This window comes from Lactuca sativa, chromosome 1 (genome assembly GCF_002870075.4).
Source record: "Lactuca sativa cultivar Salinas chromosome 1, Lsat_Salinas_v11, whole genome shotgun sequence".
Taxonomy (NCBI): Eukaryota; Viridiplantae; Streptophyta; class Magnoliopsida; order Asterales; family Asteraceae; genus Lactuca; species Lactuca sativa.
The window spans coordinates 200,313,933-200,335,703 of record NC_056623.2 but is presented as its reverse complement, the minus strand read 5'-3'; the positions used below and the strand labels follow the sequence as shown (position 1 = coordinate 200,335,703).

Below are 21,771 nucleotides of genomic sequence, written 5' to 3'. Positions count from 1 at the left end.
GAAAGGAAAAAAAAAACGCACCTAAAACCTAAAAAAACGCAAACGGGCAACGAAAAAGGGGGTGCAACACGAGGACTTCCCAGGGGGTCACCCATCCTAGTACTACTCTCGCCCAAGCACGCTTAACTGCGGAGTTCTGATGGGATCCGGTGCATTAGTGCTGGTATGATCGCACCCGAAATACTATCCGTGGTAATTGTTTTTATGTCTTACAAGACGCAGAACCTCGTTTGCTTTCGTACGCGAGGCGTGGGACCCACGTGAGGGATCGGCTCCGTTCAGGGAAACACGAAAACGATCAACATTGAACCGGATGCCGCCCGAGCATAGACATAACAAGAAAGGAAAAAAAAAACGCACCTAAAACCTAAAAAAACGCAAACGGGCAACGAAAAAGGGGTTGCAACACGAGGACTTCCCAGGGGGTCACCCATCCTAGTACTACTCTCGCCCAAGCACGCTTAACTGCGGAGTTCTGATGGGATCCGGTGCATTAGTGCTGGTATGATCGCACCCGAAATACTATCCGTGGTAATTGTTTTTATGTCTTACAAGACGCAGAACCTCGTTTGCTTTCGTACGCGAGGCGTGGGACCCACGTTAGGGATCGGCTCCGTTCAGGGAAACACGAAAACGATCAACATTGAACCGGATGCCGCCCGAGCATCGACATAACAAGAAAGGAAAAAAAAAAACGCACCTAAAACCTAAAAAAACGCAAACGGGCAACGAAAAAGGGGGTGCAACACGAGGACTTCCCAGGGGGTCACCCATCCTAGTACTACTCTCGTCCAAGCACGCTTAACTGCGGAGTTCTGATGGGATCCGATGCATTAGTGCTGGTATGATCGCACCCGAAATACTATCCGTGGTAATTGTTTTTATGTCTTACAAGACGCAGAACCTCGTTTGCTTTCGTACGCGAGGCGTGGGACCCACGTGAGGGATCGGCTCCGTTCAGGGAAACACGAAAACGATCAACATTGAACCGGATGCCGCCCGAGCATAGACATAACAAGAAAGGAAAAAAAAACGCACCTAAAACCTAAAAAAACGCAAACGGGCAACGAAAAAGGGGGTGCAACACGAGGACTTCCCAAGGGGTCACCCATCCTAGTACTACTCTCGCCCAAGCACGCTTAACTGCGGAGTTCTGATGGGATCCGGTGCATTAGTGCTGGTATGATCGCACCCGAAATACTATCCGTGGTAATTGTTTTTATGTCTTACAAGACGCAGAACCTCGTTTGCTTTCGTACGCGAGGCGTGGGACCCACGTGAGGGATCGGCTCCGTTCAGGGAAACACGAAAACGATCAACATTGAACCGGATGCCGCCCGAGCATAGACATAACAAGAAAGGAAAAAAAAAACGCACCTAAAACCTAAAAAAACGCAAACGGGCAACGAAAAAGGGGTTGCAACACGAGGACTTCCCAGGGGGTCACCCATCCTAGTACTACTCTCGCCCAAGCACGCTTAACTGCGGAGTTCTGATGGGATCCGGTGCATTAGTGCTGGTATGATCGCACCCGAAATACTATCCGTGGTAATTGTTTTTATGTCTTACAAGACGCAGAACCTCGTTTGCTTTCGTACGCGAGGCGTGGGACCCACGTTAGGGATCGGCTCCGTTCAGGGAAACACGAAAACGATCAACATTGAACCGGATGCCGCCCGAGCATCGACATAACAAGAAAGGAAAAAAAAAAACGCACCTAAAACCTAAAAAAACGCAAACGGGCAACGAAAAAGGGGGTGCAACACGAGGACTTCCCAGGGGGTCACCCATCCTAGTACTACTCTCGTCCAAGCACGCTTAACTGCGGAGTTCTGATGGGATCCGATGCATTAGTGCTGGTATGATCGCACCCGAAATACTATCCGTGGTAATTGTTTTTATGTCTTACAAGACGCAGAACCTCGTTTGCTTTCGTACGCGAGGCGTGGGACCCACGTGAGGGATCGGCTCCGTTCAGGGAAACACGAAAACGATCAACATTGAACCGGATGCCGCCCGAGCATAGACATAACAAGAAAGGAAAAAAAAACGCACCTAAAACCTAAAAAAACGCAAACGGGCAACGAAAAAGGGGGTGCAACACGAGGACTTCCCAAGGGGTCACCCATCCTAGTACTACTCTCGCCCAAGCACGCTTAACTGCGGAGTTCTGATGGGATCCGGTGCATTAGTGCTGGTATGATCGCACCCGAAATACTATCCGTGGTAATTGTTTTTATGTCTTACAAGACGCAGAACCTCGTTTGCTTTCGTACGCGAGGCGTGGGACCCACGTGAGGGATCGGCTCCGTTCAGGGAAACACGAAAACGATCAACATTGAACCGGATGCCGCCCGAGCATAGACATAACAAGAAAGGAAAAAAAAAAACGCACCTAAAACCTAAAAAAACGCAAACGGGCAACGAAAAAGGGGTTGCAACACGAGGACTTCCCAGGGGGTCACCCATCCTAGTACTACTCTCGCCCAAGCACGCTTAACTGCGGAGTTCTGATGGGATCCGGTGCATTAGTGCTGGTATGATCGCACCCGAAATACTATCCGTGGTAATTGTTTTTATGTCTTACAAGACGCAGAACCTCGTTTGCTTTCGTACGCGAGGCGTGGGACCCACGTGAGGGATCGGCTCCGTTCAGGGAAACACGAAAACGATCAACATTGAACCGGATGCCGCCCGAGCATAGACATAACAAGAAAGGAAAAAAAAACGCACCTAAAACCTAAAAAAACGCAAACGGGCAACGAAAAAAGGGGTGCAACACGAGGACTTCCCAGGGGGTCACCCATCCTAGTACTACTCTCGCCCAAGCACGCTTAACTGCGGAGTTCTGATGGGATCCGGTGCATTAGTGCTGGTATGATCGCACCCGAAATACTATCCGTGGTAATTGTTTTTATGTCTTACAAGACGCAGAACCTCGTTTGCTTTCGTACGCGAGGCGTGGGACCCACGTGAGGGATCGGCTCCGTTCAGGGAAACACGAAAACGATCAACATTGAACCGGATGCCGCCCGAGCATAGACATAACAAGAAAGGAAAAAAAAAACGCACCTAAAACCTAAAAAAACGCAAACGGGCAACGAAAAAGGGGGTGCAACACGAGGACTTCCCAGGGGGTCACCCATCCTAGTACTACTCTCGCCCAAGCACGCTTAACTGCGGAGTTCTGATGGGATCCGGTGCATTAGTGCTGGTATGATCGCACCCGAAATACTATCCGTGGTAATTGTTTTTATGTCTTACAAGACGCAGAACCTCGTTTGCTTTCGTACGCGAGGCGTGGGACCCACGTGAGGGATCGGCTCCGTTCAGGGAAACACGAAAACGATCAACATTGAACCGGATGCCGCCCGAGCATAGACATAACAAGAAAGGAAAAAAAAACGCACCTAAAACCTAAAAAAACGCAAACGGGCAACGAAAAAGGGGTTGCAACACGAGGACTTCCCAGGGGGTCACCCATCCTAGTACTACTCTCGCCCAAGCACGCTTAACTGCGGAGTTCTGATGGGATCCGGTGCATTAGTGCTGGTATGATCGCACCCGAAATACTATCCGTGGTAATTGTTTTTATGTCTTACAAGACGCAGAACCTCGTTTGCTTTCGTACGCGAGGCGTGGGACCCACGTTAGCGATCGGCTCCGTTCAGGGAAACACGAAAACGATCAACATTGAACCGGATGCCGCCCGAGCATCGACATAACAAGAAAGGAAAAAAAAAAACGCACCTAAAACCTAAAAAAACGCAAACGGGCAACGAAAAAGGGGGTGCAACACGAGGACTTCCCAGGGGGTCACCCATCCTAGTACTACTCTCGCCCAAGCACGCTTAACTGCGGAGTTCTGATGGGATCCGGTGCATTAGTGCTGGTATGATCGCACCCGAAATACTATCCGTGGTAATTGTTTTTATGTCTTACAAGACGCAGAACCTCGTTTGCTTTCGTACGCGAGGCGTGGGACCCACGTGAGGGATCGGCTCCGTTCAGGGAAACACGAAAACGATCAACATTGAACCGGATGCCGCCCGAGCATAGACATAACAAGAAAGGAAAAAAAAAACGCACCTAAAACCTAAAAAAACGCAAACGGGCAACGAAAAAGGGGGTGCAACACGAGGACTTCCCAGGGGGTCACCCATCCTAGTACTACTCTCGCCCAAGCACGCTTAACTGCGGAGTTCTGATGGGATCCGGTGCATTAGTGCTGGTATGATCGCACCCGAAATACTATCCGTGGTAATTGTTTTTATGTCTTACAAGACGCAGAACCTCGTTTGCTTTCGTACGCGAGGCGTGGGACCCACGTGAGGGATCGGCTCCGTTCAGGGAAACACGAAAACGATCAACATTGAACCGGATGCCGCCCGAGCATAGACATAACAAGAAAGGAAAAAAAAAACGCACCTAAAACCTAAAAAAACGCAAACGGGCAACGAAAAAGGGGTTGCAACACGAGGACTTCCCAGGGGGTCACCCATCCTAGTACTACTCTCGCCCAAGCACGCTTAACTGCGGAGTTCTGATGGGATCCGGTGCATTAGTGCTGGTATGATCGCACCCGAAATACTATCCGTGGTAATTGTTTTTATGTCTTACAAGACGCAGAACCTCGTTTGCTTTCGTACGCGAGGCGTGGGACCCACGTTAGGGATCGGCTCCGTTCAGGGAAACACGAAAACGATCAACATTGAACCGGATGCCGCCCGAGCATCGACATAACAAGAAAGGAAAAAAAAAAACGCACCTAAAACCTAAAAAAACGCAAACGGGCAACGAAAAAGGGGGTGCAACACGAGGACTTCCCAGGGGGTCACCCATCCTAGTACTACTCTCGTCCAAGCACGCTTAACTGCGGAGTTCTGATGGGATCCGATGCATTAGTGCTGGTATGATCGCACCCGAAATACTATCCGTGGTAATTGTTTTTATGTCTTACAAGACGCAGAACCTCGTTTGCTTTCGTACGCGAGGCGTGGGACCCACGTGAGGGATCGGCTCCGTTCAGGGAAACACGAAAACGATCAACATTGAACCGGATGCCGCCCGAGCATAGACATAACAAGAAAGGAAAAAAAAACGCACCTAAAACCTAAAAAAACGCAAACGGGCAACGAAAAAGGGGGTGCAACACGAGGACTTCCCAAGGGGTCACCCATCCTAGTACTACTCTCGCCCAAGCACGCTTAACTGCGGAGTTCTGATGGGATCCGGTGCATTAGTGCTGGTATGATCGCACCCGAAATACTATCCGTGGTAATTGTTTTTATGTCTTACAAGACGCAGAACCTCGTTTGCTTTCGTACGCGAGGCGTGGGACCCACGTGAGGGATCGGCTCCGTTCAGGGAAACACGAAAACGATCAACATTGAACCGGATGCCGCCCGAGCATAGACATAACAAGAAAGGAAAAAAAAAAACGCACCTAAAACCTAAAAAAACGCAAACGGGCAACGAAAAAGGGGGTGCAACACGAGGACTTCCCAGGGGGTCACCCATCCTAGTACTACTCTCGCCCAAGCACGCTTAACTGCGGAGTTCTGATGGGATCCGGTGCATTAGTGCTGGTATGATCGCACCCGAAATACTATCCGTGGTAATTGTTTTTATGTCTTACAAGACGCAGAACCTCGTTTGCTTTCGTACGCGAGGCGTGGGACCCACGTGAGGGATCGGCTCCGTTCAGGGAAACACGAAAACGATCAACATTGAACCGGATGCCGCCCGAGCATAGACATAACAAGAAAGGAAAAAAAAAACGCACCTAAAACCTAAAAAAACGCAAACGGGCAACGAAAAAGGGGGTGCAACACGAGGACTTCCCAGGGGGTCACCCATCCTAGTACTACTCTCGCCCAAGCACGCTTAACTGCGGAGTTCTGATGGGATCCGGTGCATTAGTGCTGGTATGATCGCACCCGAAATACTATCCGTGGTAATTGTTTTTATGTCTTACAAGACGCAGAACCTCGTTTGCTTTCGTACGCGAGGCGTGGGACCCACGTGAGGGATCGGCTCCGTTCAGGGAAACACGAAAACGATCAACATTGAACCGGATGCCGCCCGAGCATAGACATAACAAGAAAGGAAAAAAAAACGCACCTAAAACCTAAAAAAACGCAAACGGGCAACGAAAAAGGGGTTGCAACACGAGGACTTCCCAGGGGGTCACCCATCCTAGTACTACTCTCGCCCAAGCACGCTTAACTGCGGAGTTCTGATGGGATCCGGTGCATTAGTGCTGGTATGATCGCACCCGAAATACTATCCGTGGTAATTGTTTTTATGTCTTACAAGACGCAGAACCTCGTTTGCTTTCGTACGCGAGGCGTGGGACCCACGTGAGGGATCGGCTCCGTTCAGGGAAACACGAAAACGATCAACATTGAACCGGATGCCGCCCGAGCATAGACATAACAAGAAAGGAAAAAAAAACGCACCTAAAACCTAAAAAAACGCAAACGGGCAACGAAAAAGGGGGTGCAACACGAGGACTTCCCAGGGGGTCACCCATCCTAGTACTACTCTCGCCCAAGCACGCTTAACTGCGGAGTTCTGATGGGATCCGGTGCATTAGTGCTGGTATGATCGCACCCGAAATACTATCCGTGGTAATTGTTTTTATGTCTTACAAGACGCAGAACCTCGTTTGCTTTCGTACGCGAGGCGTGGGACCCACGTGAGGGATCGGCTCCGTTCAGGGAAACACGAAAACGATCAACATTGAACCGGATGCCGCCCGAGCATAGACATAACAAGAAAGGAAAAAAAAAACGCACCTAAAACCTAAAAAAACGCAAACGGGCAACGAAAAAGGGGTTGCAACACGAGGACTTCCCAGGGGGTCACCCATCCTAGTACTACTCTCGCCCAAGCACGCTTAACTGCGGAGTTCTGATGGGATCCGGTGCATTAGTGCTGGTATGATCGCACCCGAAATACTATCCGTGGTAATTGTTTTTATGTCTTACAAGACGCAGAACCTCGTTTGCTTTCGTACGCGAGGCGTGGGACCCACGTTAGGGATCGGCTCCGTTCAGGGAAACACGAAAACGATCAACATTGAACCGGATGCCGCCCGAGCATAGACATAACAAGAAAGGAAAAAAAAACGCACCTAAAACCTAAAAAAACGCAAACGGGCAACGAAAAAGGGGGTGCAACACGAGGACTTCCCAAGGGGTCACCCATCCTAGTACTACTCTCGCCCAAGCACGCTTAACTGCGGAGTTCTGATGGGATCCGGTGCATTAGTGCTGGTATGATCGCACCCGAAATACTATCCGTGGTAATTGTTTTTATGTCTTACAAGACGCAGAACCTCGTTTGCTTTCGTACGCGAGGCGTGGGACCCACGTGAGGGATCGGCTCCGTTCAGGGAAACACGAAAACGATCAACATTGAACCGGATGCCGCCCGAGCATAGACATAACAAGAAAGGAAAAAAAAACGCACCTAAAACCTAAAAAAACGCAAACGGGCAACGAAAAAGGGGTTGCAACACGAGGACTTCCCAGGGGGTCACCCATCCTAGTACTACTCTCGCCCAAGCACGCTTAACTGCGGAGTTCTGATGGGATCCGGTGCATTAGTGCTGGTATGATCGCACCCGAAATACTATCCGTGGTAATTGTTTTTATGTCTTACAAGACGCAGAACCTCGTTTGCTTTCGTACGCGAGGCGTGGGACCCACGTGAGGGATCGGCTCCGTTCAGGGAAACACGAAAACGATCAACATTGAACCGGATGCCGCCCGAGCATAGACATAACAAGAAAGGAAAAAAAAACGCACCTAAAACCTAAAAAAACGCAAACGGGCAACGAAAAAGGGGTTGCAACACGAGGACTTCCCAGGGGGTCACCCATCCTAGTACTACTCTCGCCCAAGCACGCTTAACTGCGGAGTTCTGATGGGATCCGGTGCATTAGTGCTGGTATGATCGCACCCGAAATACTATCCGTGGTAATTGTTTTTATGTCTTACAAGACGCAGAACCTCGTTTGCTTTCGTACGCGAGGCGTGGGACCCACGTTAGGGATCGGCTCCGTTCAGGGAAACACGAAAACGATCAACATTGAACCGGATGCCGCCCGAGCATCGACATAACAAGAAAGGAAAAAAAAAAACGCACCTAAAACCTAAAAAAACGCAAACGGGCAACGAAAAAGGGGGTGCAACACGAGGACTTCCCAGGGGGTCACCCATCCTAGTACTACTCTCGCCCAAGCACGCTTAACTGCGGAGTTCTGATGGGATCCGGTGCATTAGTGCTGGTATGATCGCACCCGAAATACTATCCGTGGTAATTGTTTTTATGTCTTACAAGACGCAGAACCTCGTTTGCTTTCGTACGCGAGGCGTGGGACCCACGTGAGGGATCGGCTCCGTTCAGGGAAACACGAAAACGATCAACATTGAACCGGATGCCGCCCGAGCATAGACATAACAAGAAAGGAAAAAAAAAACGCACCTAAAACCTAAAAAAACGCAAACGGGCAACGAAAAAGGGGGTGCAACACGAGGACTTCCCAGGGGGTCACCCATCCTAGTACTACTCTCGCCCAAGCACGCTTAACTGCGGAGTTCTGATGGGATCCGGTGCATTAGTGCTGGTATGATCGCACCCGAAATACTATCCGTGGTAATTGTTTTTATGTCTTACAAGACGCAGAACCTCGTTTGCTTTCGTACGCGAGGCGTGGGACCCACGTGAGGGATCGGCTCCGTTCAGGGAAACACGAAAACGATCAACATTGAACCGGATGCCGCCCGAGCATAGACATAACAAGAAAGGAAAAAAAAACGCACCTAAAACCTAAAAAAACGCAAACGGGCAACGAAAAAGGGGTTGCAACACGAGGACTTCCCAGGGGGTCACCCATCCTAGTACTACTCTCGCCCAAGCACGCTTAACTGCGGAGTTCTGATGGGATCCGGTGCATTAGTGCTGGTATGATCGCACCCGAAATACTATCCGTGGTAATTGTTTTTATGTCTTACAAGACGCAGAACCTCGTTTGCTTTCGTACGCGAGGCGTGGGACCCACGTTAGGGATCGGCTCCGTTCAGGGAAACACGAAAACGATCAACATTGAACCGGATGCCGCCCGAGCATCGACATAACAAGAAAGGAAAAAAAAAAACGCACCTAAAACCTAAAAAAACGCAAACGGGCAACGAAAAAGGGGGTGCAACACGAGGACTTCCCAGGGGGTCACCCATCCTAGTACTACTCTCGCCCAAGCACGCTTAACTGCGGAGTTCTGATGGGATCCGGTGCATTAGTGCTGGTATGATCGCACCCGAAATACTATCCGTGGTAATTGTTTTTATGTCTTACAAGACGCAGAACCTCGTTTGCTTTCGTACGCGAGGCGTGGGACCCACGTGAGGGATCGGCTCCGTTCAGGGAAACACGAAAACGATCAACATTGAACCGGATGCCGCCCGAGCATAGACATAACAAGAAAGGAAAAAAAAAACGCACCTAAAACCTAAAAAAACGCAAACGGGCAACGAAAAAGGGGGTGCAACACGAGGACTTCCCAGGGGGTCACCCATCCTAGTACTACTCTCGCCCAAGCACGCTTAACTGCGGAGTTCTGATGGGATCCGGTGCATTAGTGCTGGTATGATCGCACCCGAAATACTATCCGTGGTAATTGTTTTTATGTCTTACAAGACGCAGAACCTCGTTTGCTTTCGTACGCGAGGCGTGGGACCCACGTGAGGGATCGGCTCCGTTCAGGGAAACACGAAAACGATCAACATTGAACCGGATGCCGCCCGAGCATAGACATAACAAGAAAGGAAAAAAAAAACGCACCTAAAACCTAAAAAAACGCAAACGGGCAACGAAAAAGGGGTTGCAACACGAGGACTTCCCAGGGGGTCACCCATCCTAGTACTACTCTCGCCCAAGCACGCTTAACTGCGGAGTTCTGATGGGATCCGGTGCATTAGTGCTGGTATGATCGCACCCGAAATACTATCCGTGGTAATTGTTTTTATGTCTTACAAGACGCAGAACCTCGTTTGCTTTCGTACGCGAGGCGTGGGACCCACGTGAGGGATCGGCTCCGTTCAGGGAAACACGAAAACGATCAACATTGAACCGGATGCCGCCCGAGCATAGACATAACAAGAAAGGAAAAAAAAACGCACCTAAAACCTAAAAAAACGCAAACGGGCAACGAAAAAAGGGGTGCAACACGAGGACTTCCCAGGGGGTCACCCATCCTAGTACTACTCTCGCCCAAGCACGCTTAACTGCGGAGTTCTGATGGGATCCGGTGCATTAGTGCTGGTATGATCGCACCCGAAATACTATCCGTGGTAATTGTTTTTATGTCTTACAAGACGCAGAACCTCGTTTGCTTTCGTACGCGAGGCGTGGGACCCACGTGAGGGATCGGCTCCGTTCAGGGAAACACGAAAACGATCAACATTGAACCGGATGCCGCCCGAGCATAGACATAACAAGAAAGGAAAAAAAAAAACGCACCTAAAACCTAAAAAAACGCAAACGGGCAACGAAAAAGGGGGTGCAACACGAGGACTTCCCAGGGGGTCACCCATCCTAGTACTACTCTCGCCCAAGCACGCTTAACTGCGGAGTTCTGATGGGATCCGGTGCATTAGTGCTGGTATGATCGCACCCGAAATACTATCCGTGGTAATTGTTTTTATGTCTTACAAGACGCAGAACCTCGTTTGCTTTCGTACGCGAGGCGTGGGACCCACGTGAGGGATCGGCTCCGTTCAGGGAAACACGAAAACGATCAACATTGAACCGGATGCCGCCCGAGCATAGACATAACAAGAAAGGAAAAAAAAACGCACCTAAAACCTAAAAAAACGCAAACGGGCAACGAAAAAGGGGTTGCAACACGAGGACTTCCCAGGGGGTCACCCATCCTAGTACTACTCTCGCCCAAGCACGCTTAACTGCGGAGTTCTGATGGGATCCGGTGCATTAGTGCTGGTATGATCGCACCCGAAATACTATCCGTGGTAATTGTTTTTATGTCTTACAAGACGCAGAACCTCGTTTGCTTTCGTACGCGAGGCGTGGGACCCACGTTAGCGATCGGCTCCGTTCAGGGAAACACGAAAACGATCAACATTGAACCGGATGCCGCCCGAGCATAGACATAACAAGAAAGGAAAAAAAAAAACGCACCTAAAACCTAAAAAAACGCAAACGGGCAACGAAAAAGGGGGTGCAACACGAGGACTTCCCAGGGGGTCACCCATCCTAGTACTACTCTCGCCCAAGCACGCTTAACTGCGGAGTTCTGATGGGATCCGGTGCATTAGTGCTGGTATGATCGCACCCGAAATACTATCCGTGGTAATTGTTTTTATGTCTTACAAGACGCAGAACCTCGTTTGCTTTCGTACGCGAGGCGTGGGACCCACGTGAGGGATCGGCTCCGTTCAGGGAAACACGAAAACGATCAACATTGAACCGGATGCCGCCCGAGCATAGACATAACAAGAAAGGAAAAAAAAAAAAAACGCACCTAAAACCTAAAAAAACGCAAACGGGCAACGAAAAAGGGGGTGCAACACGAGGACTTCCCAGGAGGTCACCCATCCTAGTACTACTCTCGCCCAAGCACGCTTAACTGCGGAGTTCTGATGGGATCCGGTGCATTAGTGCTGGTATGATCGCACCCGAAATACTATCCGTGGTAATTGTTTTTATGTCTTACAAGACGCAGAACCTCGTTTGCTTTCGTACGCGAGGCGTGGGACCCACGTGAGGGATCGGCTCCGTTCAGGGAAACACGAAAACGATCAACATTGAACCGGATGCCGCCCGAGCATCGACATAACAAGAAAGGAAAAAAAAAAAAACGCACCTAAAACCTAAAAAAACGCAAACGGGCAACGAAAAAGGGGGTGCAACACGAGGACTTCCCAGGGGGTCACCCATCCTAGTACTACTCTCGCCCAAGCACGCTTAACTGCGGAGTTCTGATGGGATCCGGTGCATTAGTGCTGGTATGATCGCACCCGAAATACTATCCGTGGTAATTGTTTTTATGTCTTACAAGACGCAGAACCTCGTTTGCTTTCGTACGCGAGGCGTGGGACCCACGTGAGGGATCGGCTCCGTTCAGGGAAACACGAAAACGATCAACATTGAACCGGATGCCGCCCGAGCATAGACATAACAAGAAAGGAAAAAAAAAAACGCACCTAAAACCTAAAAAAACGCAAACGGGCAACGAAAAAGGGGGCGCAACACGAGGACTTCCCAGGGGGTCACCCATCCTAGTACTACTCTCGCCCAAGCACGCTTAACTGCGGAGTTCTGATGGGATCCGGTGCATTAGTGCTGGTATGATCGCACCCGAAATACTATCCGTGGTAATTGTTTTTATGTCTTACAAGACGCAGAACCTCGTTTGCTTTCGTACGCGAGGCGTGGGACCCACGTGAGGGATCGGCTCCGTTCAGGGAAACACGAAAACGATCAACATTGAACCGGATGCCGCCCGAGCATAGACATAACAAGAAAGGAAAAAAAAAAACGCACCTAAAACCTAAAAAAACGCAAACGGGCAACGAAAAAGGGGGTGCAACACGAGGACTTCCCAGGGGGTCACCCATCCTAGTACTACTCTCGCCCAAGCACGCTTAACTGCGGAGTTCTGATGGGATCCGGTGCATTAGTGCTGGTATGATCGCACCCGAAATACTATCCGTGGTAATTGTTTTTATGTCTTACAAGACGCAGAACCTCGTTTGCTTTCGTACGCGAGGCGTGGGACCCACGTGAGGGATCGGCTCCGTTCAGGGAAACACGAAAACGATCAACATTGAACCGGATGCCGCCCGAGCATAGACATAACAAGAAAGGAAAAAAAAAAACGCACCTAAAACCTAAAAAAACGCAAACGGGCAACGAAAAAGGGGTGCAACACGAGGACTTCCCAGGGGGTCACCCATCCTAGTACTACTCTCGCCCAAGCACGCTTAACTGCGGAGTTCTGATGGGATCCGGTGCATTAGTGCTGGTATGATCGCACCCGAAATACTATCCGTGGTAATTGTTTTTATGTCTTACAAGACGCAGAACCTCGTTTGCTTTCGTACGCGAGGCGTGGGACCCACGTGAGGGATCGGCTCCGTTCAGGGAAACACGAAAACGATCAACATTGAACCGGATGCCGCCCGAGCATAGACATAACAAGAAAGGAAAAAAAAAAACGCACCTAAAACCTAAAAAAACGCAAACGGGCAACGAAAAAGGGGGTGCAACACGAGGACTTCCCAGGGGGTCACCCATCCTAGTACTACTCTCGCCCAAGCACGCTTAACTGCGGAGTTCTGATGGGATCCGGTGCATTAGTGCTGGTATGATCGCACCCGAAATACTATCCGTGGTAATTGTTTTTATGTCTTACAAGACGCAGAACCTCGTTTGCTTTCGTACGCGAGGCGTGGGACCCACGTGAGGGATCGGCTCCGTTCAGGGAAACACGAAAACGATCAACATTGAACCGGATGCCGCCCGAGCATAGACATAACAAGAAAGGAAAAAAAAAAACGCACCTAAAACCTAAAAAAACGCAAACGGGCAACGAAAAAGGGGGTGCAACACGAGGACTTCCCAGGGGGTCACCCATCCTAGTACTACTCTCGCCCAAGCACGCTTAACTGCGGAGTTCTGATGGGATCCGGTGCATTAGTGCTGGTATGATCGCACCCGAAATACTATCCGTGGTAATTGTTTTTATGTCTTACAAGACGCAGAACCTCGTTTGCTTTCGTACGCGAGGCGTGGGACCCACGTGAGGGATCGGCTCCGTTCAGGGAAACACGAAAACGATCAACATTGAACCGGATGCCGCCCGAGCATAGACATAACAAGAAAGGAAAAAAAAAAAAAACGCACCTAAAACCTAAAAAAACGCAAACGGGCAACGAAAAAGGGGGTGCAACACGAGGACTTCCCAGGAGGTCACCCATCCTAGTACTACTCTCGCCCAAGCACGCTTAACTGCGGAGTTCTGATGGGATCCGGTGCATTAGTGCTGGTATGATCGCACCCGAAATACTATCCGTGGTAATTGTTTTTATGTCTTACAAGACGCAGAACCTCGTTTGCTTTCGTACGCGAGGCGTGGGACCCACGTGAGGGATCGGCTCCGTTCAGGGAAACACGAAAACGATCAACATTGAACCGGATGCCGCCCGAGCATCGACATAACAAGAAAGGAAAAAAAAAAAAACGCACCTAAAACCTAAAAAAACGCAAACGGGCAACGAAAAAAGGGGTGCAACACGAGGACTTCCCAGGGGGTCACCCATCCTAGTACTACTCTCGCCCAAGCACGCTTAACTGCGGAGTTCTGATGGGATCCGGTGCATTAGTGCTGGTATGATCGCACCCGAAATACTATCCGTGGTAATTGTTTTTATGTCTTACAAGACGCAGAACCTCGTTTGCTTTCGTACGCGAGGCGTGGGACCCACGTGAGGGATCGGCTCCGTTCAGGGAAACACGAAAACGATCAACATTGAACCGGATGCCGCCCGAGCATAGACATAACAAGAAAGGAAAAAAAAACGCACCTAAAACCTAAAAAAACGCAAACGGGCAACGAAAAAAGGGGCGCAACACGAGGACTTCCCAGGGGGTCACCCATCCTAGTACTACTCTCGCCCAAGCACGCTTAACTGCGGAGTTCTGATGGGATCCGGTGCATTAGTGCTGGTATGATCGCACCCGAAATACTATCCGTGGTAATTGTTTTTATGTCTTACAAGACGCAGAACCTCGTTTGCTTTCGTACGCGAGGCGTGGGACCCACGTGAGGGATCGGCTCCGTTCAGGGAAACACGAAAACGATCAACATTGAACCGGATGCCGCCCGAGCATAGACATAACAAGAAAGGAAAAAAAAAACGCACCTAAAACCTAAAAAAACGCAAACGGGCAACGAAAAAGGGGGTGCAACACGAGGACTTCCCAGGGGGTCACCCATCCTAGTACTACTCTCGCCCAAGCACGCTTAACTGCGGAGTTCTGATGGGATCCGGTGCATTAGTGCTGGTATGATCGCACCCGAAATACTATCCGTGGTAATTGTTTTTATGTCTTACAAGACGCAGAACCTCGTTTGCTTTCGTACGCGAGGCGTGGGACCCACGTTAGGGATCGGCTCCGTTCAGGGAAACACGAAAACGATCAACATTGAACCGGATGCCGCCCGAGCATCGACATAACAAGAAAGGAAAAAAAAAAAAAACGCACCTAAAACCTAAAAAAACGCAAACGGGCAACGAAAAAGGGGGTGCAACACGAGGACTTCCCAGGGGGTCACCCATCCTAGTACTACTCTCGCCCAAGCACGCTTAACTGCGGAGTTCTGATGGGATCCGGTGCATTAGTGCTGGTATGATCGCACCCGAAATACTATCCGTGGTAATTGTTTTTATGTCTTACAAGACGCAGAACCTCGTTTGCTTTCGTACGCGAGGCGTGGGACCCACGTGAGGGATCGGCTCCGTTCAGGGAAACACGAAAACGATCAACATTGAACCGGATGCCGCCCGAGCATCGACATAACAAGAAAGGAAAAAAAAACGCACCTAAAACCTAAAAAAACGCAAACGGGCAACGAAAAAGGGGGTGCAACACGAGGACTTCCCAGGGGGTCACCCATCCTAGTACTACTCTCGCCCAAGCACGCTTAACTGCGGAGTTCTGATGGGATCCGGTGCGTTAGTGCTGGTATGATCGCACCCGAAATACTATCCGTGGTAATTGTTTTTATGTCTTACAAGACGCAGAACCTCGTTTGCTTTCGTACGCGAGGCGTGGGACCCACGTGAGGGATCGGCTCCGTTCAGGGAAACACGAAAACGATCAACATTGAACCGGATGCCGCCCGAGCATAGACATAACAAGAAAGGAAAAAAAAAACGCACCTAAAACCTAAAAAAACGCAAACGGGCAACGAAAAAGGGGGTGCAACACGAGGACTTCCCAGGGGGTCACCCATCCTAGTACTACTCTCGCCCAAGCACGCTTAACTGCGGAGTTCTGATGGGATCCGGTGCATTAGTGCTGGTATGATCGCACCCGAAATACTATCCGTGGTAATTGTTTTTATGTCTTACAAGACGCAGAACCTCGTTTGCTTTCGTACGCGAGGCGTGGGACCCACGTGAGGGATCGGCTCCGTTCAGGGAAACACGAAAACGATCAACATTGAACCGGATGCCGCCCGAGCATCGACATAACAAGAAAGGAAAAAAAAAAAAAACGCACCTAAAACCTAAAAAAACGCAAACGGGCAACGAAAAAGGGGGTGCAACACGAGGACTTCCCAGGGGGTCACCCATCCTAGTACTACTCTCGCCCAAGCACGCTTAACTGCGGAGTTCTGATGGGATCCGGTGCATTAGTGCTGGTATGATCGCACCCGAAATACTATCCGTGGTAATTGTTTTTATGTCTTACAAGACGCAGAACCTCGTTTGCTTTCGTACGCGAGGCGTGGGACCCACGTGAGGGATCGGCTCCGTTCAGGGAAACACGAAAACGATCAACATTGAACCGGATGCCGCCCGAGCATCGACATAACAAGAAAGGAAAAAAAAACGCACCTAAAACCTAAAAAAACGCAAACGGGCAACGAAAAAGGGGGTGCAACACGAGGACTTCCCAGGGGGTCACCCATCCTAGTACTACTCTCGCCCAAGCACGCTTAACTGCGGAGTTCTGATGGGATCCGGTGCGTTAGTGCTGGTATGATCGCACCCGAAATACTATCCGTGGTAATTGTTTTTATGTCTTACAAGACGCAGAACCTCGTTTGCTTTCGTACGCGAGGCGTGGGACCCACGTGAGGGATCGGCTCCGTTCAGGGAAACACGAAAACGATCAACATTGAACCGGATGCCGCCCGAGCATCGACATAACAAGAAAGGAAAAAAAAACGCACCTAAAACCTAAAAAAACGCAAACGGGCAACGAAAAAGGGGGTGCAACACGAGGACTTCCCAGGGGGTCACCCATCCTAGTACTACTCTCGCCCAAGCACGCTTAACTGCGGAGTTCTGATGGGATCCGGTGCATTAGTGCTGGTATGATCGCACCCGAAATACTATCCGTGGTAATTGTTTTTATGTCTTACAAGACGCAGAACCTCGTTTGCTTTCGTACGCGAGGCGTGGGACCCACGTGAGGGATCGGCTCCGTTCAGGGAAACACGAAAACGATCAACATTGAACCGGATGCCGCCCGAGCATAGACATAACAAGAAAGGAAAAAAAAAAAACGCACCTAAAACCTAAAAAAACGCAAACGGGCAACGAAAAAGGGGGTGCAACACGAGGACTTCCCAGGGGGTCACCCATCCTAGTACTACTCTCGCCCAAGCACGCTTAACTGCGGAGTTCTGATGGGATCCGGTGCATTAGTGCTGGTATGATCGCACCCGAAATACTATCCGTGGTAATTGTTTTTATGTCTTACAAAACGTAGAACCTCGTTTGCTTTCGTACGCGAGGCGTGGGACCCACGTGAGGGATCGGCTCCGTTCAGGGAAACACGAAAACGATCAACATTGAACCGGATGCCGCCCGAGCATCGACATAACAAGAAAGGAAAAAAAAAACGCACCTAAAACCTAAAAAAACGCAAACGGGCAACGAAAAAGGGGGTGCAACACGAGGACTTCCCAGGGGGTCACCCATCCTAGTACTACTCTCGCCCAAGCATGCTTAACTGCGGAGTTCTGATGGGATCCGGTGCATTAGTGCTGGTATGATCGCACCCGAAATACTATCCGTGGTAATTGTTTTTATGTCTTACAAGACGCAGAACCTCGTTTGCTTTCGTACGCGAGGCGTGGGACCCACGTGAGGGATCGGCTCCGTTCAGGGAAACACGAAAACGATCAACATTGAACCGGATGCCGCCCGAGCATAGACATAACAAGAAAGGAAAAAAAAAAACGCACCTAAAACCTAAAAAAACGCAAACGGGCAACGAAAAAGGGGGTGCAACACGAGGACTTCCCAGGGGGTCACCCATCCTAGTACTACTCTCGCCCAAGCACGCTTAACTGCGGAGTTCTGATGGGATCCGGTGCTTAGTGCTGGTATGATCGCACCCGAAATACTATCCGTGGTAATTGTTTTTATGTCTTACAAGACGCAGAACCTCGTTTGCTTTCGTACGCGAGGCGTGGGACCCACGTGAGGGATCGGCTCCGTTCAGGGAAACACGAAAACGATCAACATTGAACCGGATGCCGCCCGAGCATAGACATAACAAGAAAGGAAAAAAAAAAACGCACCTAAAACCTAAAAAAACGCAAACGGGCAACGAAAAAGGGGGTGCAACACGAGGACTTCCCAGGGGGTCACCCATCCTAGTACTACTCTCGCCCAAGCACGCTTAACTGCGGAGTTCTGATGGGATCCGGTGCATTAGTGCTGGTATGATCGCACCCGAAATACTATCCGTGGTAATTGTTTTTATGTCTTACAAGACGCAAAACCTCGTTTGCTTTCGTACGCGAGGCGTGGGACCCACGTGAGGGATCGGCTCCGTTCAGGGAAACACGAAAACGATCAACATTGAACCGGATGCCGCCCGAGCATAGACATAACAAGAAAGGAAAAAAAAAACGCACCTAAAACCTAAAAAAACGCAAACGGGCAACGAAAAAGGGGGTGCAACACGAGGACTTCCCAGGGGGTCACCCATCCTAGTACTACTCTCGCCCAAGCACGCTTAACTGCGGAGTTCTGATGGGATCCGGTGCATTAGTGCTGGTATGATCGCACCCGAAATACTATCCGTGGTAATTGTTTTTATGTCTTACAAGACGCAGAACCTCGTTTGCTTTCGTATGCGAGGCGTGGGACCCACGTGAGGGATCGGCTCCGTTCAGGGAAACACGAAAACGATCAACATTGAACCGGATGCCGCCCGAGCATAGACATAACAAGAAAGGAAAAAAAAAACGCACCTAAAACCTAAAAAAACGCAAACGGGCAACGAAAAAGGGGGTGCAACACGAGGACTTCCCAGGGGGTCACCCATCCTAGTACTACTCTCGCCCAAGCACGCTTAACTGCGGAGTTCTGATGGGATCCGGTGCATTAGTGCTGGTATGATCGCACCCGAAATACTATCCGTGGTAATAGTTTTTATGTCTTACAAGACGCAGAACCTCGTTTGCTTTCGTACGCGAGGCGTGGGACCCACGTGAGGGATCGGCTCCGTTCAGGGAAACACGAAAACGATCAACATTGAACCGGATGCCGCCCGAGCATAGACATAACAAGAAAGGAAAAAAAAAACGCACCTAAAACCTAAAAAAACGCAAACGGGCAACGAAAAAGGGGGTGCAACACGAGGACTTCCCAGGGGGTCACCCATCCTAGTACTACTCTCGCCCAAGCACGCTTAACTGCGGAGTTCTGATGGGATCCGGTGCATTAGTGCTGGTATGATCGCACCCGAAATACTATCCGTGGTAATTGTTTTTATGTCTTACAAGACGCAGAACCTCGTTTGCTTTCGTACGCGAGGCGTGGGACCCACGTGAGGGATCGGCTCCGTTCAGGGAAACACGAAAACGATCAACATTGAACCGGATGCCGCCCGAGCATAGACATAACAAGAAAGGAAAAAAAAAAACGCACCTAAAACCTAAAAAAAGGCAAACGGGCAACGAAAAAGGGGGTGCAACACGAGGACTTCCCAGGGGGTCACCCATCCTAGTACTACTCTCGCCCAAGCACGCTTAACTGCGGAGTTCTGATGGGATCCGGTGCATTAGTGCTGGTATGATCGCACCCGAAATACTATCCGTGGTAATTGTTTTTATGTCTTACAAGACGCAGAACCTCGTTTGCTTTCGTATGCGAGGCGTGGGACCCACGTGAGGGATCGGCTCCGTTCAGGGAAACACGAAAACGATCAACATTGAACCGGATGCCGCCCGAGCATAGACATAACAAGAAAGGAAAAAAAAAAACGCACCTAAAACCTAAAAAAACGCAAACGGGCAACGAAAAAGGGGGTGCAACACGAGGACTTCCCAGGGGGTCACCCATCCTAGTACTACTCTCGCCCAAGCACGCTTAACTGCGGAGTTCTGATGGGATCCGGTGCATTAGTGCTGGTATGATCGCACCCGAAATACTATCCGTGGTAATTGTTTTTATGTCTTACAAGACGCAGAACCTCGTTTGCTTTCGTACGCGAGGCGTGGGACCCACGTGAGGGATCGGCTCCGTTCAGGGAAACACGAAAACGATCAACATTGAACCGGATGCCGCCCGAGCATAGACATAACAAGAAAGGAAAAAAAAAACGCACCTAAAACCTAAAAAAACGCAAACGGGCAACGAAAAAGGGGGTGCAACACGAGGACTTCCCAGGGGGTCACCCATCCTAGTACTACTCTCGCCCAAGCACGCTTAACTGCGGAGTTCTGATGGGATCCGGTGCATTAGTGCTGGTATGATCGCACCCGAAATACTATCCGTGGTAATTGTTTTTATGTCTTACAAGACGCAGAACCTCGTTTGCTTTCGTATGCGAGGCGTGGGACCCACGTGAGGGATCGGCTCCGTTCAGGGAAACACGAAAACGATCAACATTGAACCGGATGCCGCCCGAGCATAGACATAACAAGAAAGGAAAAAAAAAAACGCACCTAAAACCTAAAAAAACGCAAACGGGCAACGAAAAAGGGGGTGCAACACGAGGACTTCCCAGGGGGTCACCCATCCTAGTACTACTCTCGCCCAAGCACGCTTAACTGCGGAGTTCTGATGGGATCCGGTGCATTAGTGCTGGTATGATCGCACCCGAAATACTATCCGTGGTAATAGTTTTTATGTCTTACAAGACGCAGAACCTCGTTTGCTTTCGTACGCGAGGCGTGGGACCCACGTGAGGGATCGGCTCCGTTCAGGGAAACACGAAAACGATCAACATTGAACCGGATGCCGCCCGAGCATAGACATAACAAGAAAGGAAAAAAAAACGCACCTAAAACCTAAAAAAACGCAAACGGGCAACGAAAAAGGGGGTGCAACACGAGGACTTCCCAGGGGGTCACCCATCCTAGTACTACTCTCGCCCAAGCACGCTTAACTGCGGAGTTCTGATGGGATCCGGTGCATTAGTGCTGGTATGATCGCACCCGAAATACTATCCGTGGTAATTGTTTTTATGTCTTACAAGACGCAGAACCTCGTTTGCTTTCGTACGCGAGGCGTGGGACCCACGTGAGGGATCGGCTCCGTTCAGGGAAACACGAAAACGATCAACATTGAACCGGATGCCGCCCGAGCATCGACATAACAAGAAAGGAAAAAAAAAAACGCACCTAAAACCTAAAAAAACGCAAACGGGCAACGAAAAAGGGGGTGCAACACGAGGACTTCCCAGGGGGTCACCCATCCTAGTACTACTCTCGCCCAAGCACGCTTAACTGCGGAGTTCTGATGGGATCCGGTGCATTAGTGCTGGTATGATCGCACCCGAAATACTATCCGTGGTAATTGTTTTTATGTCTTACAAGACGCAGAACCTCGTTTGCTTTCGTATGCGAGGCGTGGGACCCACGTGAGGGATCGGCTCCGTTCAGGGAAACACGAAAACGATCAACATTGAACCGGATGCCGCCCGAGCATAGACATAACAAGAAAGGAAAAAAAAAACGCACCTAAAACCTAAAAAAACGCAAACGGGCAA

The 21,771-nt window shown here is 49.9% G+C and overlaps 64 non-coding genes across 64 annotated transcripts; all 64 read right to left on the bottom strand.

Annotated features, from left to right (window-relative positions):
• Positions 1–58: 58 nt before the first annotated feature.
• LOC128128856 (5S ribosomal RNA) lies at positions 59–177 on the bottom strand. Its single transcript, XR_008226895.1, has one exon. It is a non-coding gene; the product is annotated as a 5S ribosomal RNA (ribosomal RNA).
• Positions 178–397: 220 nt separating this feature from the next.
• On the bottom strand, positions 398–516 carry LOC128130283 (5S ribosomal RNA). The gene has a single exon (XR_008228207.1). It is a non-coding gene; the product is annotated as a 5S ribosomal RNA (ribosomal RNA).
• Positions 517–737: 221 nt separating this feature from the next.
• Positions 738–856, bottom strand: LOC128130687 (5S ribosomal RNA). Its single transcript, XR_008228610.1, has one exon. It is a non-coding gene; the product is annotated as a 5S ribosomal RNA (ribosomal RNA).
• Positions 857–1,075: 219 nt separating this feature from the next.
• LOC128129735 (5S ribosomal RNA) lies at positions 1,076–1,194 on the bottom strand. The gene has a single exon (XR_008227657.1). It is a non-coding gene; the product is annotated as a 5S ribosomal RNA (ribosomal RNA).
• Positions 1,195–1,414: 220 nt separating this feature from the next.
• On the bottom strand, positions 1,415–1,533 carry LOC128130282 (5S ribosomal RNA). The gene has a single exon (XR_008228206.1). It is a non-coding gene; the product is annotated as a 5S ribosomal RNA (ribosomal RNA).
• A 221-nt stretch (positions 1,534–1,754) lies between these two features.
• Positions 1,755–1,873, bottom strand: LOC128130686 (5S ribosomal RNA). Its single transcript, XR_008228609.1, has one exon. It is a non-coding gene; the product is annotated as a 5S ribosomal RNA (ribosomal RNA).
• Positions 1,874–2,092: 219 nt separating this feature from the next.
• On the bottom strand, positions 2,093–2,211 carry LOC128129734 (5S ribosomal RNA). The gene has a single exon (XR_008227656.1). It is a non-coding gene; the product is annotated as a 5S ribosomal RNA (ribosomal RNA).
• A 221-nt stretch (positions 2,212–2,432) lies between these two features.
• LOC128130281 (5S ribosomal RNA) lies at positions 2,433–2,551 on the bottom strand. The gene has a single exon (XR_008228205.1). It is a non-coding gene; the product is annotated as a 5S ribosomal RNA (ribosomal RNA).
• Positions 2,552–2,770: 219 nt separating this feature from the next.
• LOC128128851 (5S ribosomal RNA) lies at positions 2,771–2,889 on the bottom strand. Its single transcript, XR_008226894.1, has one exon. It is a non-coding gene; the product is annotated as a 5S ribosomal RNA (ribosomal RNA).
• A 220-nt stretch (positions 2,890–3,109) lies between these two features.
• LOC128128847 (5S ribosomal RNA) lies at positions 3,110–3,228 on the bottom strand. Its single transcript, XR_008226893.1, has one exon. It is a non-coding gene; the product is annotated as a 5S ribosomal RNA (ribosomal RNA).
• Positions 3,229–3,447: 219 nt separating this feature from the next.
• Positions 3,448–3,566, bottom strand: LOC128130280 (5S ribosomal RNA). Its single transcript, XR_008228204.1, has one exon. It is a non-coding gene; the product is annotated as a 5S ribosomal RNA (ribosomal RNA).
• A 221-nt stretch (positions 3,567–3,787) lies between these two features.
• LOC128128846 (5S ribosomal RNA) lies at positions 3,788–3,906 on the bottom strand. The gene has a single exon (XR_008226892.1). It is a non-coding gene; the product is annotated as a 5S ribosomal RNA (ribosomal RNA).
• Positions 3,907–4,126: 220 nt separating this feature from the next.
• LOC128128844 (5S ribosomal RNA) lies at positions 4,127–4,245 on the bottom strand. Its single transcript, XR_008226891.1, has one exon. It is a non-coding gene; the product is annotated as a 5S ribosomal RNA (ribosomal RNA).
• A 220-nt stretch (positions 4,246–4,465) lies between these two features.
• LOC128130279 (5S ribosomal RNA) lies at positions 4,466–4,584 on the bottom strand. The gene has a single exon (XR_008228203.1). It is a non-coding gene; the product is annotated as a 5S ribosomal RNA (ribosomal RNA).
• Positions 4,585–4,805: 221 nt separating this feature from the next.
• LOC128130685 (5S ribosomal RNA) lies at positions 4,806–4,924 on the bottom strand. Its single transcript, XR_008228608.1, has one exon. It is a non-coding gene; the product is annotated as a 5S ribosomal RNA (ribosomal RNA).
• A 219-nt stretch (positions 4,925–5,143) lies between these two features.
• LOC128129733 (5S ribosomal RNA) lies at positions 5,144–5,262 on the bottom strand. Its single transcript, XR_008227655.1, has one exon. It is a non-coding gene; the product is annotated as a 5S ribosomal RNA (ribosomal RNA).
• A 221-nt stretch (positions 5,263–5,483) lies between these two features.
• Positions 5,484–5,602, bottom strand: LOC128128841 (5S ribosomal RNA). Its single transcript, XR_008226889.1, has one exon. It is a non-coding gene; the product is annotated as a 5S ribosomal RNA (ribosomal RNA).
• Positions 5,603–5,822: 220 nt separating this feature from the next.
• On the bottom strand, positions 5,823–5,941 carry LOC128128839 (5S ribosomal RNA). The gene has a single exon (XR_008226888.1). It is a non-coding gene; the product is annotated as a 5S ribosomal RNA (ribosomal RNA).
• Positions 5,942–6,160: 219 nt separating this feature from the next.
• LOC128130278 (5S ribosomal RNA) lies at positions 6,161–6,279 on the bottom strand. The gene has a single exon (XR_008228202.1). It is a non-coding gene; the product is annotated as a 5S ribosomal RNA (ribosomal RNA).
• Positions 6,280–6,498: 219 nt separating this feature from the next.
• On the bottom strand, positions 6,499–6,617 carry LOC128128838 (5S ribosomal RNA). The gene has a single exon (XR_008226887.1). It is a non-coding gene; the product is annotated as a 5S ribosomal RNA (ribosomal RNA).
• A 220-nt stretch (positions 6,618–6,837) lies between these two features.
• LOC128130277 (5S ribosomal RNA) lies at positions 6,838–6,956 on the bottom strand. The gene has a single exon (XR_008228200.1). It is a non-coding gene; the product is annotated as a 5S ribosomal RNA (ribosomal RNA).
• A 219-nt stretch (positions 6,957–7,175) lies between these two features.
• On the bottom strand, positions 7,176–7,294 carry LOC128129731 (5S ribosomal RNA). Its single transcript, XR_008227653.1, has one exon. It is a non-coding gene; the product is annotated as a 5S ribosomal RNA (ribosomal RNA).
• Positions 7,295–7,513: 219 nt separating this feature from the next.
• Positions 7,514–7,632, bottom strand: LOC128130276 (5S ribosomal RNA). Its single transcript, XR_008228199.1, has one exon. It is a non-coding gene; the product is annotated as a 5S ribosomal RNA (ribosomal RNA).
• Positions 7,633–7,851: 219 nt separating this feature from the next.
• LOC128130275 (5S ribosomal RNA) lies at positions 7,852–7,970 on the bottom strand. Its single transcript, XR_008228198.1, has one exon. It is a non-coding gene; the product is annotated as a 5S ribosomal RNA (ribosomal RNA).
• A 221-nt stretch (positions 7,971–8,191) lies between these two features.
• LOC128128836 (5S ribosomal RNA) lies at positions 8,192–8,310 on the bottom strand. The gene has a single exon (XR_008226886.1). It is a non-coding gene; the product is annotated as a 5S ribosomal RNA (ribosomal RNA).
• A 220-nt stretch (positions 8,311–8,530) lies between these two features.
• Positions 8,531–8,649, bottom strand: LOC128128834 (5S ribosomal RNA). The gene has a single exon (XR_008226885.1). It is a non-coding gene; the product is annotated as a 5S ribosomal RNA (ribosomal RNA).
• Positions 8,650–8,868: 219 nt separating this feature from the next.
• Positions 8,869–8,987, bottom strand: LOC128130273 (5S ribosomal RNA). Its single transcript, XR_008228196.1, has one exon. It is a non-coding gene; the product is annotated as a 5S ribosomal RNA (ribosomal RNA).
• Positions 8,988–9,208: 221 nt separating this feature from the next.
• LOC128128832 (5S ribosomal RNA) lies at positions 9,209–9,327 on the bottom strand. The gene has a single exon (XR_008226884.1). It is a non-coding gene; the product is annotated as a 5S ribosomal RNA (ribosomal RNA).
• A 220-nt stretch (positions 9,328–9,547) lies between these two features.
• Positions 9,548–9,666, bottom strand: LOC128128831 (5S ribosomal RNA). The gene has a single exon (XR_008226883.1). It is a non-coding gene; the product is annotated as a 5S ribosomal RNA (ribosomal RNA).
• Positions 9,667–9,886: 220 nt separating this feature from the next.
• LOC128130272 (5S ribosomal RNA) lies at positions 9,887–10,005 on the bottom strand. The gene has a single exon (XR_008228194.1). It is a non-coding gene; the product is annotated as a 5S ribosomal RNA (ribosomal RNA).
• Positions 10,006–10,224: 219 nt separating this feature from the next.
• On the bottom strand, positions 10,225–10,343 carry LOC128128830 (5S ribosomal RNA). The gene has a single exon (XR_008226882.1). It is a non-coding gene; the product is annotated as a 5S ribosomal RNA (ribosomal RNA).
• A 221-nt stretch (positions 10,344–10,564) lies between these two features.
• Positions 10,565–10,683, bottom strand: LOC128128829 (5S ribosomal RNA). Its single transcript, XR_008226881.1, has one exon. It is a non-coding gene; the product is annotated as a 5S ribosomal RNA (ribosomal RNA).
• Positions 10,684–10,902: 219 nt separating this feature from the next.
• On the bottom strand, positions 10,903–11,021 carry LOC128130271 (5S ribosomal RNA). Its single transcript, XR_008228193.1, has one exon. It is a non-coding gene; the product is annotated as a 5S ribosomal RNA (ribosomal RNA).
• A 221-nt stretch (positions 11,022–11,242) lies between these two features.
• On the bottom strand, positions 11,243–11,361 carry LOC128128826 (5S ribosomal RNA). The gene has a single exon (XR_008226878.1). It is a non-coding gene; the product is annotated as a 5S ribosomal RNA (ribosomal RNA).
• Positions 11,362–11,585: 224 nt separating this feature from the next.
• LOC128131188 (5S ribosomal RNA) lies at positions 11,586–11,704 on the bottom strand. The gene has a single exon (XR_008229119.1). It is a non-coding gene; the product is annotated as a 5S ribosomal RNA (ribosomal RNA).
• A 223-nt stretch (positions 11,705–11,927) lies between these two features.
• LOC128128821 (5S ribosomal RNA) lies at positions 11,928–12,046 on the bottom strand. The gene has a single exon (XR_008226873.1). It is a non-coding gene; the product is annotated as a 5S ribosomal RNA (ribosomal RNA).
• A 221-nt stretch (positions 12,047–12,267) lies between these two features.
• Positions 12,268–12,386, bottom strand: LOC128130116 (5S ribosomal RNA). Its single transcript, XR_008228039.1, has one exon. It is a non-coding gene; the product is annotated as a 5S ribosomal RNA (ribosomal RNA).
• Positions 12,387–12,607: 221 nt separating this feature from the next.
• On the bottom strand, positions 12,608–12,726 carry LOC128128820 (5S ribosomal RNA). The gene has a single exon (XR_008226872.1). It is a non-coding gene; the product is annotated as a 5S ribosomal RNA (ribosomal RNA).
• Positions 12,727–12,946: 220 nt separating this feature from the next.
• Positions 12,947–13,065, bottom strand: LOC128128818 (5S ribosomal RNA). The gene has a single exon (XR_008226869.1). It is a non-coding gene; the product is annotated as a 5S ribosomal RNA (ribosomal RNA).
• Positions 13,066–13,286: 221 nt separating this feature from the next.
• Positions 13,287–13,405, bottom strand: LOC128128817 (5S ribosomal RNA). Its single transcript, XR_008226868.1, has one exon. It is a non-coding gene; the product is annotated as a 5S ribosomal RNA (ribosomal RNA).
• A 221-nt stretch (positions 13,406–13,626) lies between these two features.
• Positions 13,627–13,745, bottom strand: LOC128128815 (5S ribosomal RNA). The gene has a single exon (XR_008226866.1). It is a non-coding gene; the product is annotated as a 5S ribosomal RNA (ribosomal RNA).
• Positions 13,746–13,969: 224 nt separating this feature from the next.
• Positions 13,970–14,088, bottom strand: LOC128130075 (5S ribosomal RNA). The gene has a single exon (XR_008227998.1). It is a non-coding gene; the product is annotated as a 5S ribosomal RNA (ribosomal RNA).
• Positions 14,089–14,311: 223 nt separating this feature from the next.
• Positions 14,312–14,430, bottom strand: LOC128128814 (5S ribosomal RNA). Its single transcript, XR_008226865.1, has one exon. It is a non-coding gene; the product is annotated as a 5S ribosomal RNA (ribosomal RNA).
• A 219-nt stretch (positions 14,431–14,649) lies between these two features.
• Positions 14,650–14,768, bottom strand: LOC128130114 (5S ribosomal RNA). Its single transcript, XR_008228037.1, has one exon. It is a non-coding gene; the product is annotated as a 5S ribosomal RNA (ribosomal RNA).
• Positions 14,769–14,988: 220 nt separating this feature from the next.
• Positions 14,989–15,107, bottom strand: LOC128128812 (5S ribosomal RNA). The gene has a single exon (XR_008226860.1). It is a non-coding gene; the product is annotated as a 5S ribosomal RNA (ribosomal RNA).
• Positions 15,108–15,331: 224 nt separating this feature from the next.
• On the bottom strand, positions 15,332–15,450 carry LOC128128811 (5S ribosomal RNA). Its single transcript, XR_008226859.1, has one exon. It is a non-coding gene; the product is annotated as a 5S ribosomal RNA (ribosomal RNA).
• Positions 15,451–15,669: 219 nt separating this feature from the next.
• On the bottom strand, positions 15,670–15,788 carry LOC128129574 (5S ribosomal RNA). Its single transcript, XR_008227495.1, has one exon. It is a non-coding gene; the product is annotated as a 5S ribosomal RNA (ribosomal RNA).
• A 220-nt stretch (positions 15,789–16,008) lies between these two features.
• Positions 16,009–16,127, bottom strand: LOC128128809 (5S ribosomal RNA). Its single transcript, XR_008226856.1, has one exon. It is a non-coding gene; the product is annotated as a 5S ribosomal RNA (ribosomal RNA).
• Positions 16,128–16,351: 224 nt separating this feature from the next.
• On the bottom strand, positions 16,352–16,470 carry LOC128128805 (5S ribosomal RNA). The gene has a single exon (XR_008226854.1). It is a non-coding gene; the product is annotated as a 5S ribosomal RNA (ribosomal RNA).
• A 219-nt stretch (positions 16,471–16,689) lies between these two features.
• LOC128129573 (5S ribosomal RNA) lies at positions 16,690–16,808 on the bottom strand. The gene has a single exon (XR_008227494.1). It is a non-coding gene; the product is annotated as a 5S ribosomal RNA (ribosomal RNA).
• Positions 16,809–17,027: 219 nt separating this feature from the next.
• Positions 17,028–17,146, bottom strand: LOC128128803 (5S ribosomal RNA). Its single transcript, XR_008226846.1, has one exon. It is a non-coding gene; the product is annotated as a 5S ribosomal RNA (ribosomal RNA).
• A 222-nt stretch (positions 17,147–17,368) lies between these two features.
• On the bottom strand, positions 17,369–17,487 carry LOC128128802 (5S ribosomal RNA). Its single transcript, XR_008226844.1, has one exon. It is a non-coding gene; the product is annotated as a 5S ribosomal RNA (ribosomal RNA).
• A 220-nt stretch (positions 17,488–17,707) lies between these two features.
• On the bottom strand, positions 17,708–17,826 carry LOC128130437 (5S ribosomal RNA). The gene has a single exon (XR_008228362.1). It is a non-coding gene; the product is annotated as a 5S ribosomal RNA (ribosomal RNA).
• Positions 17,827–18,047: 221 nt separating this feature from the next.
• Positions 18,048–18,165, bottom strand: LOC128130679 (5S ribosomal RNA). Its single transcript, XR_008228602.1, has one exon. It is a non-coding gene; the product is annotated as a 5S ribosomal RNA (ribosomal RNA).
• Positions 18,166–18,386: 221 nt separating this feature from the next.
• On the bottom strand, positions 18,387–18,505 carry LOC128128801 (5S ribosomal RNA). The gene has a single exon (XR_008226843.1). It is a non-coding gene; the product is annotated as a 5S ribosomal RNA (ribosomal RNA).
• A 220-nt stretch (positions 18,506–18,725) lies between these two features.
• Positions 18,726–18,844, bottom strand: LOC128128800 (5S ribosomal RNA). Its single transcript, XR_008226841.1, has one exon. It is a non-coding gene; the product is annotated as a 5S ribosomal RNA (ribosomal RNA).
• A 220-nt stretch (positions 18,845–19,064) lies between these two features.
• LOC128128799 (5S ribosomal RNA) lies at positions 19,065–19,183 on the bottom strand. Its single transcript, XR_008226840.1, has one exon. It is a non-coding gene; the product is annotated as a 5S ribosomal RNA (ribosomal RNA).
• Positions 19,184–19,403: 220 nt separating this feature from the next.
• Positions 19,404–19,522, bottom strand: LOC128128798 (5S ribosomal RNA). The gene has a single exon (XR_008226836.1). It is a non-coding gene; the product is annotated as a 5S ribosomal RNA (ribosomal RNA).
• A 221-nt stretch (positions 19,523–19,743) lies between these two features.
• Positions 19,744–19,862, bottom strand: LOC128128797 (5S ribosomal RNA). The gene has a single exon (XR_008226835.1). It is a non-coding gene; the product is annotated as a 5S ribosomal RNA (ribosomal RNA).
• A 221-nt stretch (positions 19,863–20,083) lies between these two features.
• Positions 20,084–20,202, bottom strand: LOC128128796 (5S ribosomal RNA). The gene has a single exon (XR_008226834.1). It is a non-coding gene; the product is annotated as a 5S ribosomal RNA (ribosomal RNA).
• Positions 20,203–20,422: 220 nt separating this feature from the next.
• On the bottom strand, positions 20,423–20,541 carry LOC128128795 (5S ribosomal RNA). The gene has a single exon (XR_008226833.1). It is a non-coding gene; the product is annotated as a 5S ribosomal RNA (ribosomal RNA).
• Positions 20,542–20,762: 221 nt separating this feature from the next.
• LOC128128794 (5S ribosomal RNA) lies at positions 20,763–20,881 on the bottom strand. Its single transcript, XR_008226832.1, has one exon. It is a non-coding gene; the product is annotated as a 5S ribosomal RNA (ribosomal RNA).
• A 219-nt stretch (positions 20,882–21,100) lies between these two features.
• LOC128128792 (5S ribosomal RNA) lies at positions 21,101–21,219 on the bottom strand. Its single transcript, XR_008226830.1, has one exon. It is a non-coding gene; the product is annotated as a 5S ribosomal RNA (ribosomal RNA).
• Positions 21,220–21,440: 221 nt separating this feature from the next.
• Positions 21,441–21,559, bottom strand: LOC128128791 (5S ribosomal RNA). Its single transcript, XR_008226829.1, has one exon. It is a non-coding gene; the product is annotated as a 5S ribosomal RNA (ribosomal RNA).
• Between the last annotated feature and the right edge of the window lie 212 nt (positions 21,560–21,771).